Source organism: Lithobates pipiens, unplaced genomic scaffold (assembly GCF_037356315.1).
Source record: "Lithobates pipiens isolate NorthernLeopardFrog02 unplaced genomic scaffold, aLitPip1_a1.2 Scaffold_18, whole genome shotgun sequence".
NCBI lineage: Eukaryota > Metazoa > Chordata > Amphibia > Anura > Ranidae > Lithobates > Lithobates pipiens.
In genome coordinates this window covers 513,166,543-513,177,359 of record NW_027507758.1, presented here as the reverse complement: position 1 = coordinate 513,177,359, position 10,817 = coordinate 513,166,543, and the positions used below count along the sequence as shown (strand labels likewise).

General features: G+C 57.2%; 1 long non-coding RNA gene across 1 annotated transcript; it reads left to right on the top strand.

Moving 5' to 3' along the window:
* Positions 1–218: 218 nt before the first annotated feature.
* LOC143990243 (uncharacterized) lies at positions 219–10,602 on the top strand. Its single transcript, XR_013277239.1, has 2 exons — positions 219–371; positions 10,356–10,602. It is a non-coding gene; the product is annotated as an uncharacterized LOC143990243 (long non-coding RNA).
* Positions 10,603–10,817: the final 215 nt, after the last annotated feature.

Below are 10,817 nucleotides of genomic sequence, written 5' to 3'. Positions count from 1 at the left end.
TGTCACAGAGGATATGGTGGACCACTGCCTGGCATTTCTCTTCCCTCAGACTAGAAAGGAGGAGAGAAAACACTGAGGGATCGTTACACAAGCCCGCCCACATCCCGACACTGGACCCGCCCCATCAGGTGACATCGGTCATATGACACTTACTTTCTCTCCAATAGATGTGCTATGAAGAATGGGGGGGTGTAGTCTCCGATTTGTCCTCTGTAGGGCGCTGTGTCCTGTTAAAACAGCCTCTGAAGAGCACACGACCTCTTCCTGGCACAGCAGCAGCAAAGTGACGCCGCTCGGCCAGCCTCTGCCTTATAATCAGTTATCCACTCTTCATCTGATTGGAGGACTCGATCTTCATCTGAGTGGCCGAGGTGAGCAGCGCATAATCTCCATGACAACGGGGGACACAGGCTGGTTCCATGTCACTGGGGGGGGGGCAGTCTAGATGTCACAAGGGGGGGAAAGTATGTGGGGGGGGCAAGTCTGGATGTCACCTGGGAGGGGGCAATTCTGGATGTCACCTGGGGGGACATCCAGACTGGCCCCCACTGGTGGATGTCACTTGGGGGGGCCAAGTCTGGATGTCACCTTGGGGGGACAAGTCTGGATGTCACCCAGGGCAAGTCTGTCACGGGGCGCAGTCTGGATGTCACCTGGGGGGGGCAAGTCTGGATGTCACCTGGGGGGGCAAGTCTGGATGTCACCCAGGGCAAGTCTGTCACGGGGCAGTCAGGATATCAGGGGCAAGTCTGGATGTCACCTGGGGAGCAAGTCTGGACGTCACCTGGGGGGGGCAAGTCTGGATGTCACATATGGGGGGGCAAGTCTTGATGTCTTCTGGGGGAGGCAAGTCTGGATGTCACCCAGGACAAGTCTGTCACGGGGGGGGGGCAGTCAGGATGCCACATGGGGCAAGTCTGGATGTCACCGGAGGGGGGGCAAGTCTGGATGTCACCCAGGGCAAGTCTGTCACGTGGGGCAGTCTGAATGTCACACGGGGCAAGTCTGTCACCGGGGGAGGGCAAGTCTGGATGTCACCTGGGGGGACATCCAGACTGGACCCCCTGGTGGATGTCACCTGGGGGGGCAAGTCTGGATGTCACATATGGGGGCCCAAGTCTGGATGTCACCGGGGGGGCCCAAGTCTGGATGTCACCTTGGGGGGGCAAGTCTGGATGTCTTTTGGGGGGGCAAGTCTGGATGTCACCCAGGGCAAGTCTGTCCCGGGGGGTGCAAGTCTGGATGTCTTTTGGGGGGGGGGCAAGTCTGGATGTCACCCAGGGCAAGTCTGTCACTGGGGGCAGTCAGGAAGTCACATGGGGCAAGTCTGGATGTCAGGGGGCAAGTCTGGATGTCACCTGGGGGGCAAGTCTGGATGTCACCTGGGGGGGCAAGTCTGGATGTCACCTGGGGGGGGCAAGTCTGGATGTCACCCAGGGCAAGTCTGTCACGGGGGGCAGTCAGGATGTCACATGGGGCAAGTCTGGATGTCAGGGGGCAAGTCTGGATGTCACCTTGGGGGGCAAATCTGGATGTCACCTTGGGGGGGGCAAGTCTAGATGTCACCTAGGGCAAGTCTGTCTTGGGGGGGCAGTCAGGATGTCACATGGGGCAAGTCTGGATGTCAGGGGGCAAGTCTGGATGTCACCTGGGGGGGCAAGTCTGGATGTCACCTGGGGGGACATCCAGACTGCCCCGTGTGACATCCAGACTGGCCCCCCTGGTGGAGGTAAGTCTGGATGTCACATATGGGGGGCAAGTCTGGAAGTCACCTGGGGGGGCAAGTCTGGATGTCTTTTGGGGGAGGCAAGTCTGGATGTCACCCAGGGTAAGTCTGTCACGGGGGGGCAGTCAGGATGTCACATGGGGCAAGTCTGGATGTCACTGGGGGGCAAGTGTGGATGTCACCGGAGGGGGGGGCAAGTCTGGATGTCACCCAGGGCAAGTCTGTCACGGGGGGCAGTCTGGATGTCACACTGGGCAAGTCTGTCACCGGGGGAGGGCAAGTCTGGATGTCACCTGGGAGGGGGCAAGTCTGGATGTCACATGGGGGTGAAATCTTAATGTCACATATGGGGGGGCAAGTCTGGATGTCGCCCAGGGCAAGTCTTTCATGGGGGGGCAAGTCTGGATGTCTTTTGGGGGGGCAAGTCTGGATGTCACCCAGGGCAAGTCTGTCACGGGGGGCAGTCAGGATGTCACATAGGGCAAGTCTGGATGTCAGGGGGCAAGTATGGATGTCACCTGGGGGGGCAAGTCTGGATGTCACCTGGCGGGACATCCAGACTGCCCCATGTGACATCCAGACTGGCCCCCCTGGTGGATGCCACCTGGGGGGGCAAGTCTGGATGTCACCTAGAGGGGCAAGTCTGGATGTCACCCAGGGCAAGTCTGTCACGGGGCAGTCAGGATGTCAGGGGGCAAGTCTGGGTGTCACCTGGGGGAGCAAGTCTGGATGTCACCTGGGGGGCAAGTCTGGATGTCACATATGGGGGGGCAAGTCTGGATGTCTTCTGGGGGAGGCAAGTCTGGATGTCACCCAGGGCAAGTCTGTCACGGGGGGCAGTCTGGATGTCACACTGGGCAAGTCTGTCACCGGGGGAGGGCAAGTCTGGATGTCACCTGGGAGGGGGCAAGTCTGGATGTCACATGGGGGTGAAATCTTAATGTCACATATGGGGGGGCAAGTCTGTCACGGGGGGCAGTCAGGAAGTCACATGGGGCAAGTCTGGATGTCAGGGGGCAAGCCTGGATGTCACCTGGGGGGGCAAGTCTGGATGTCACCTGGCGGGACATCCAGACTGCCCCATGTGACATCCAGACTGGCCCCCCTGGTGGATGCCACCTGGGGGGGCAAGTCTGGATGTCACCTAGAGGGGCAAGTCTGGATGTCACCCAGGGCAAGTCTGTCACGGGGCAGTCAGGATGTCAGGGGGCAAGTCTGGATGTCACCTGGGGGAGCAAGTCTGGATGTCACCTGGGGGGGCAAGTCTGGATGTCACATATGGGGGGGCAAGTCTGGATGTCTTCTGGGGGAGGCAAGTCTGGATGTCACCCAGGGCAAGTCTGTCACGGGGGGCAGTCTGGATGTCACACTGGGCAAGTCTGTCACCGGGGGAGGGCAAGTCTGGATGTCACCTGGGAGGGGGCAAGTCTGGATGTCACCTTGGGGGGGGCAAGTCTGGATGTCACCCAGGGCAAGTCTGTCACGGGGGGCAGTCAGGATGTCACATGGGGCAAGTCTGGATGTCAGGGGGCAAGTCTGGATGTCACCTTGGGGGGCAAATCTGGATGTCACCTTGGGGGGGGGGCAAGTCTAGATGTCACCTAGGGCAAGTCTGTCATGGGGGGGCAGTCAGGATGTCACATGGGGCAAGTCTGGATGTCAGGGGGCAAGTCTGGATGTCACCTGGGGGGGCAAGTCTGGATGTCACCTGGGGGGACATCCAGACTGCCCCGTGTGACATCCAGACTGGCCCCCCTGGTGGAGGTCACCTGGGGGGGGGCAAGTCTGGATGTCACATATGGGGGGCAAGTCAGGAAGTCACCTGGGGGGGGCAAGTCTGGATGTCTTTTGGGGGAGGCAAGTCTGGATGTCACCCAGGGTAAGTCTGTCACGGGGGGGCAGTCAGGATGTCACATGGGGCAAGTCTGGATGTCACCGGGGGGCAAGTGTGGATGTCACCGGAGGGGGGGCAAGTCTGGATGTCACCCAGGGCAAGTCTGTCACGGGGGGCAGTCTGGATGTCACACTGGGCAAGTCTGTCACCGGGGGAGGGCAAGTCTGGATGTCACCTGGGAGGGGGCAAGTCTGGATGTCACATGGGGGTGAAAGCTTAATGTCACATATGGGGGGGCAAGTCTGGATGTCGCCCAGGGCAAGTCTTTCATGGGGGGCAAGTCTGGATGTCTTTTGGGGGGGCAAGTCTGGATGTCACCCAGGGCAAGTCTGTCACGGGGGGGCAGTCAGGATGTCACATAGGGCAAGTCTGGATGTCAGGGGGCAAGTATGGATGTCACCTGGGGGGGCAAGTCTGGATGTCACCTGGCGGGACATCCAGACTGCCCCGTGTTACATCCAGACTGGCCCCCCTGGTGGATGTCACCTGGGGGGGCAAGTCTGGATGTCACCTAGGGGGGCAAGTCTGGATGTCACCTGGGGGGGCAAGTCTGGATGTCACCTTGGGGGGGCAAGTCTGGATGTCACCCAGGGCAAGTCTGTCACGGGGGGGCAAGTCTGTATGTCACACCGGGCAAGTCTGTATGTCACATATGGGAGGGCAAGTCTAGATGTCACATATGGGGGGCAAGTCTAGATGTCACAAATGGGGGGGCAAGTCTGGATGTCACATATGGGGGGCAAGTCTGGATGTCACATATGGGGGGGAAGTCTGGATGTCACCGGGGGGGCCCAAGTCTGGATGTCACCTTGGGGGGCAAGTCTGAAAGTCACCCAGGGGAAGTCTGGATGTCTTTTGGGGGGGCAAGTCTGGATGTCACCCAGGGCAAGTCTGTCACGGGGGTAGTCAGGATGTCACATGGGGCAAGTCTGGATGTCAGGGGGCAAGTCTGGATGTCACCTGGGGGGGGCAAGTCTGGATGTCACCTGGGGGAACATCCAGACTACCCTGTTTGACATCCAGACTGGATGTCACCTGGGGCGGCAAGTCTGGATGTCACATATGAGGGGGCAAGTCTGGATGTCACCTGGGGGGGCAAGTCTGGATGTCACCCAGGGCAAGTCTGTCACGGGGGGCAAGTCTGTATGTCACACCGGGCAAGTCTGTATGTCACATATGGGGGGGCAAGTCTTGATGTCACATATGGGGGGGCAAGTCTGGATGTCACATATGGGGGGGGCAAGTCTGGATGTCACATATGGGGGGGCAAGTCTGGATGTTACATATGGGGGCGGGCAAGTCTGGATGTCACATATGGGGGGGAAGTCTGGATGTCACCGGGGGGGCCCCAAGTCTGGATGTCACCTTGGGGGGGCAAGTCTGGATGTCTTTTGGGGGGGCAGGTCTGGATGTCACCCAGGGCAAGTCTGTCACGGGGGGCAAGTCTGGATGTCTTTTGGGGGGGCAAGTCTGGATGTCACCCAGGGCAAGTCTGTCACGGGGGCAGTCAGGATGTCACATGGGGCAAGTCTGGATGTCAGGGGGCAAGTCTGGATGTCACCTGGGGGGACATCCAGACTGCCCCGTTTGACATCCAGACTGGCCCCCCTGGTGGATGTCACCTGGGGGGGCAAGTCTGGATGTCACATATAAGGAGGCAAGTCTGGATGTCACCTGGGGGGGCAAGTCTGGATGTCACCCAGGGCAAGTGTGTCACGGGGGACAAGTCTGTATGTCACACCGGGCAAGTCTGTATGTCACATATGAGGGGGCAAGTCTGGATGTCACATATGGGGGGGCAAGTCTGGATGTCACATATGGGGGGGCAAGTCTGGATGTCACATATGGGGGGGCAAGTCTGGATGTCACATATGGGGGCGGGCAAGTCTGGATGTCACATATGGGGGGGAAGTCTGGATGTCACCGGGGGGGGCCCAAGTCTGGATGTCACCTTGGGGGGGGCAAGTCTGGATGTCTTTTGGGGGGGCAGGTCTGGATGTCACCCAGGGCAAGTCTATCACTGGGGGGGGGGGGCAGTCTGGATGTCACATATGGGGGGTGGTAAGTCTGGATGTCACCTGGGGGGGCAAGTCTGGTTTCACAGCAGGGGGGCAAGTCTGGATGTCACCTGGGAGGGGGCATGTCTGAATGTCATCCAGGGCAAGTCTGTCACAGGGGGGCATTCTGGATGTCTCACCGGGGGGCAAGTCTTGATGTCACAGCAGGGGGGCAAGTCTGGATGTCACCCAGGGCAAGTCTGTCACAGAGGGGCAGTCTGGATGTCACATGGGGCAAGTCTGCATGTCACCGGGGGGAGGGCCAGTGTGGATGTCACCAGGGGGGCCAGTCTGGATGTCACACAGGGCAAGTCTGTCACAGGGGGGACAAGTCTGGATGTCACCTGGTGGGGGCCAGTCTGGATGTCACAGGGCGGGCAAGTCTGGATGTCACACGGGGCAAGGATGTCACCTGGTGGGGCAAGTCTGTATGTCACATATGGGGGGGCAAGTCTGGATGTTACAGAGGGGGGGGTGGCAAGTCTGGATGTCACAGAGGGGGGGGTGGCAAGTCTGGATGTCTCAGGGGGCAAGTCTGGATGTCACAGAGGGGGGGCAAATCTGGATGTTACAAGGGGGGGCAGGTCTGGATGTCTCACGGGGTAAGTCTGTCACGGGGGAGGGGCAAGTCTGTATGTCACATATGGGGGGCAAGTCTGGATGTAACATATGGGGGGGGCAAGTCTGGATGTCACATATGGGGGGGGGGGGGGCAAGTCTGGATGTCACATATGGGGGGGCAAGTCTGGATGTCACATTTGGGGGGGGCAAGTCTGGATGTCACATGGGGGGGCAAGTCTGGATGTCACATATGGGGGGTGAAGTCTGGATGTCACAGAGAGGGGTGGCAAGTCTGGATGTCACAAGGGGGGGCAAGTCTGGATGTTTCAGGGGGCAAGTCTGGATGTCACAGAGGGGGGGCAAGTCTGGATGTTACAAGGGGGGGCAGGTCTGGATGTCTCAGGGGGTAAGTCTGTCACGGGGAAGGGGCAAGTCTGTATGTCACATATGGGGGGGCAAGTCTGGATGTCACATATGGGGGGGCAAGTCTGGATGTCACATATGGGGATGTCACATATGGGGGGAGGGCAAGTTTGGATGTCACGGGGGGGGGGGCGGCAAGTTTGGATGTCACCAGGGGGGGCCAGTCTGGATGTCACCAGGGGGGGCCAGTCTGGATGTCACAAGGGGGGGCAAGTCTGGATGTTACAGAGGGGGGGCGGCAAGTCTGGATGTCACAGAGGGGGGCGGCAAGTCTGGATGTCACAGAGGGGGGTGGCAAGTCTGGATGTCACAGAGGGGGGTGGCAAGTCTGGATGTCACAAGGGGGGGCAAGTCTGGATGTCTCAGGGGGCAAGTCGGATGTCACAGAGGGGGGGCAAGTCTGGATGTTACAAGGGGGGGCAGGTGTGGATGTCTCACGGGGTAAGTCTGTCACGGGGGAGGGGCAAGTCTGTATGTCTCACCGGGCAAGTCTGTATGTCACATATGGGGGGTCAAGTCTGGATGTCACATATGGGGGGGTCAAGTCTGGATGTCACATATGGGGGGGGCAAGTCTGGATGTCACATATGGGGGGAGGGGCAAGTTTGGATGTCACCAGGGGGGGCCAGTCTGGATGTCACCAGGGGGGGCCAGTCTGGATGTCACCAGGGGGGGCCAGTCTGGATGTCACCAGGGGGGGGGCAGTCTGGATGTCACACGGGGGGAAATCTGGGTGTCACATGGGGCAAGTCTGTCATGGGGGGCAGTCTGGATGTCACCTGGTGGGGGCAAGTCTGTATGTCACATATGGGGGGGCGGCAAGTCTGGATGTCACCTGGGGGTGGCAAATCTGGATGCCATCTGGGGGGGCAAGTCTGGATGTCACCTGGGAGGGGGCATGTCTGAATGTCATCCAGGGAAAGTCTGTCACACGGGGCAAGTCTGGATGTCACCGGGGGGAAGGGCAAGTCTGGATGTCACCGGGGGTAAGGGCAAGTCTGGATGTCACCCGGGGGAAGGGCAAGTCTGGATGTCACCGGGGGGAAGGGCAAGTCTGGATGTCACATGGGGGGCAAGTCTGAATGTCACACGAGTCAAGTCTGTCACAGGGGGGACAAGTCTGGATGTCACGGGGGGGCCAGTCTGGATGCCACACGGGGCAAGTCTGTATGTCACATATGGGGGGGCGGCAAGTTTGTATGTTACGATGGGGGGGCGGCAAGTCTGGATTTCACAAGGGGGGGCAAGTCTGGATGTCACAAGGGGGGGGCAAGTCTGGATGTCTCACGGGGCAAGTCTGTCACGGGAGGCAAGTCGGATGTCACAGAGGGGGGCAAGTCTGGATGTTACAAGGGGGGGCAGGTCTGGATATCTCACGGGGTAAGTCTGTCACGGGGGGGGCAAGTCTGGATGTCACATATGGGGGGCAAGTCTGGATGTCACATATGGGGGGGCAAGTCTGGATGTCGCATATGGGGCAGGCAAGTCTGAATGTCACATGGGGGAAAGTCTGTCACAGGGGCAAGTCTGGAGGTCACATATGGGGGGGGCAGGCAAGATGTCACATATGGGGGGGGCAGGGAAGTCTGGATGTCACATATGGGGGGGCAGGGAAGTCTGGATGTCACATATGGGGGGCAGGGAAGTCTGGATGTCACATATGGGGGGGCAGGCAAGTCTGGATGTCACATGGGGGGGGGGAAGTCTGTCACAGGGGCAAGTCTGGAGGTCACAGAGGGGGGGCAAGTCTGGAAGTCACATGGGAGGGCAGTCTGGATGTCACGGGGGGGCCACAGGCTACACTGGCTGGGTGTCATGGGGGGGCCACAGGCTGCATGCCACAGGAGGTACACAATGGTTGGCACAGGCTGCCTGGATGTCACAGGGAGGCACAGGCGCCCTGCATTATAAGGGGTGATGCCTATTTTCACGCCCTGCATTACTTGGGGATACCTATTTTTAGGGATGCACCAAAATTTCGACCGCCGAAACATATCGGCTGAAAATGGCCCTTTTGGCAAAAAGCAGAAAGAGAATTTTTGCCGATACTTGCACGGAAAATTGGGTGGGGCTCTGCCCCTGGTGCCGCATATCAGGGGGGCTTCCTAGATCATAGAAAAGAGGAGAGCCGCCGCCTGTTTCATTATAGCACCGGGAACATCACAGCTTTCATTTCAATATCTGTGTTCCCTGCTGCGTGCTGTCACATACAGCCCCTCTACCTTGTCCATGCACTTTGATAAACAGATCAAACCTCTTTTCTATGATCTAGGAAGCACCCCTGATAGGCGGCACCAGGGGCGGGGGGGCGCTATAATGATACAAGCGGCGGCTCTCTCCCTTCACTGGCTGCAATGGCGACACTGGCTGCACTACCGGGGACATAGGCCGGGACGCTGGCTGCACTACCGGGGACATAGGCCGGGACGCTGGCTGCACTACCGGGGACATAGGCCGGGACGCTGGCTGCACTACCGGGGACATAGGCTGGGACGCTGGCTGCACTACCGGGGACATAGGCTGGGACGCTGGCTGCACTACCGGGGACATAGACTGGGACGCTGGCTGCACTACCGGGGACATAGGCCGGGACGCTGGCTGCACTACTGGGGACACTGGCTGGCTGCATCTGACGAGCACTGGTGAGGCTGCATTGATCTCTTGTATCATATCTTCAGTCTCTGACCATCTCCTGTACCATGTCCTCGGTCTCTGACCATCTCTGCAGTCTCTGACCATCTCCTGTATAAATTGTTATTTTAAAAACAGTCACTTTCGGTATCGGTGTTATTCGGTTTTCGGGATCAAGGAAGATTTATTTTCGGTTTCGGCACCAAAAAACCCATTTGGTGCATCCTTACCTATCTTCACAGCCTGCATTACTGGAGGGGATACCTATTTTAAATACTTTCATTACAACAAGAGGGATGCTAAATTTCACAGCCTGTAATATTATAAGAGGGGATACAGAATTTCACGACCTGCATTAGTACTATTGTGGGAGGACACAAACTTAACCCCCCAACTGTCATAGAGGGGGGAAAAAGGAAACCGGTAGCAGTTATTATTGTCATTATTTGGGGGTGACGTGTATTAGTGGCAGGGGCTCAGTCTGGTGTTTCAGTTGGACGGGGGTCAGTCTGAGGTGTCAGTAGTTTGTTATGGGGGGTGTCAGTCTAGGGGGTGGTGATCTACCTGTCTGTGTAGCCAGCGGTTGGGGTAATTCCTAATTTTTAGTGGTTTGGAGTAGGTAGGTTTCCTCACTCCTCAGCGAACTTATTATTATATTTCAATTAAACAATTTTTTACAAACTTTGTGACCGGGTTCACACTATTGCGAATTGGATGAGGGTTTCCACCGCATCCAATGCGCATAGCAGGAGATTGTGAGCGACTCTCTATGGAGCCGGTTCACACATCTCTGCAGTCTCCAGTGTGAATTGCACAGGAGTCCTGCGCGTCTTTTGATTCATTTCAGGTCTGAATTCAGCCAAAATTTTGAGCTGAAACATTGAATGGAGACGCCCCGGACTCCTGCTGTGAGCCGCTGCATTCCCCATGTGAGCCCAGCCAGTTCTAAATGGAAATTTAAATCCCTGGCCCATCCATTTTTTAGTTAACCAACGTTAGAGGTATGTTACCATGCATTTCTAAATTTATCAGTTTCTGACTCTTCAATGTTTTTCTTTTTCAGCTTCCCCCATCTGTTTGGGCTGTCACCATGCAGATCTGCAATTTTCTCATCCGCCCGTGATTGGCCGTGTACTTTTGGAGTGGAAACATATATACCAATTCTTTATGCAGCTCACCTTTACACTTTTCCAATCTTGTATCGTCCGTCACCATAAATGGTTTCTTGAATAAAATTCACTGTTTTTAAAAGTTTAAAAATAATATGCTTTTAACATCAATAAAATGGTCAGTGCCTTTTTTTGCTCATACTCTTGTCTTGTTGCTTATTTCCTTAACTTTTTGTCTTTCAGTTTGCTGTTTGTTTTTGACATCCAGAAGGTTTTACACCCTTTATGACCATATTGTTTGCTATCCAGCACTGTGCTACTTTCACGCTGGGGGCGTCGGCGGTAAAGTGCCACTTTACCGTTGTTTTTGCGGCGCTATTTGGCCACTAGCTGGGCGCTTTTAACCTCCGCCAGCA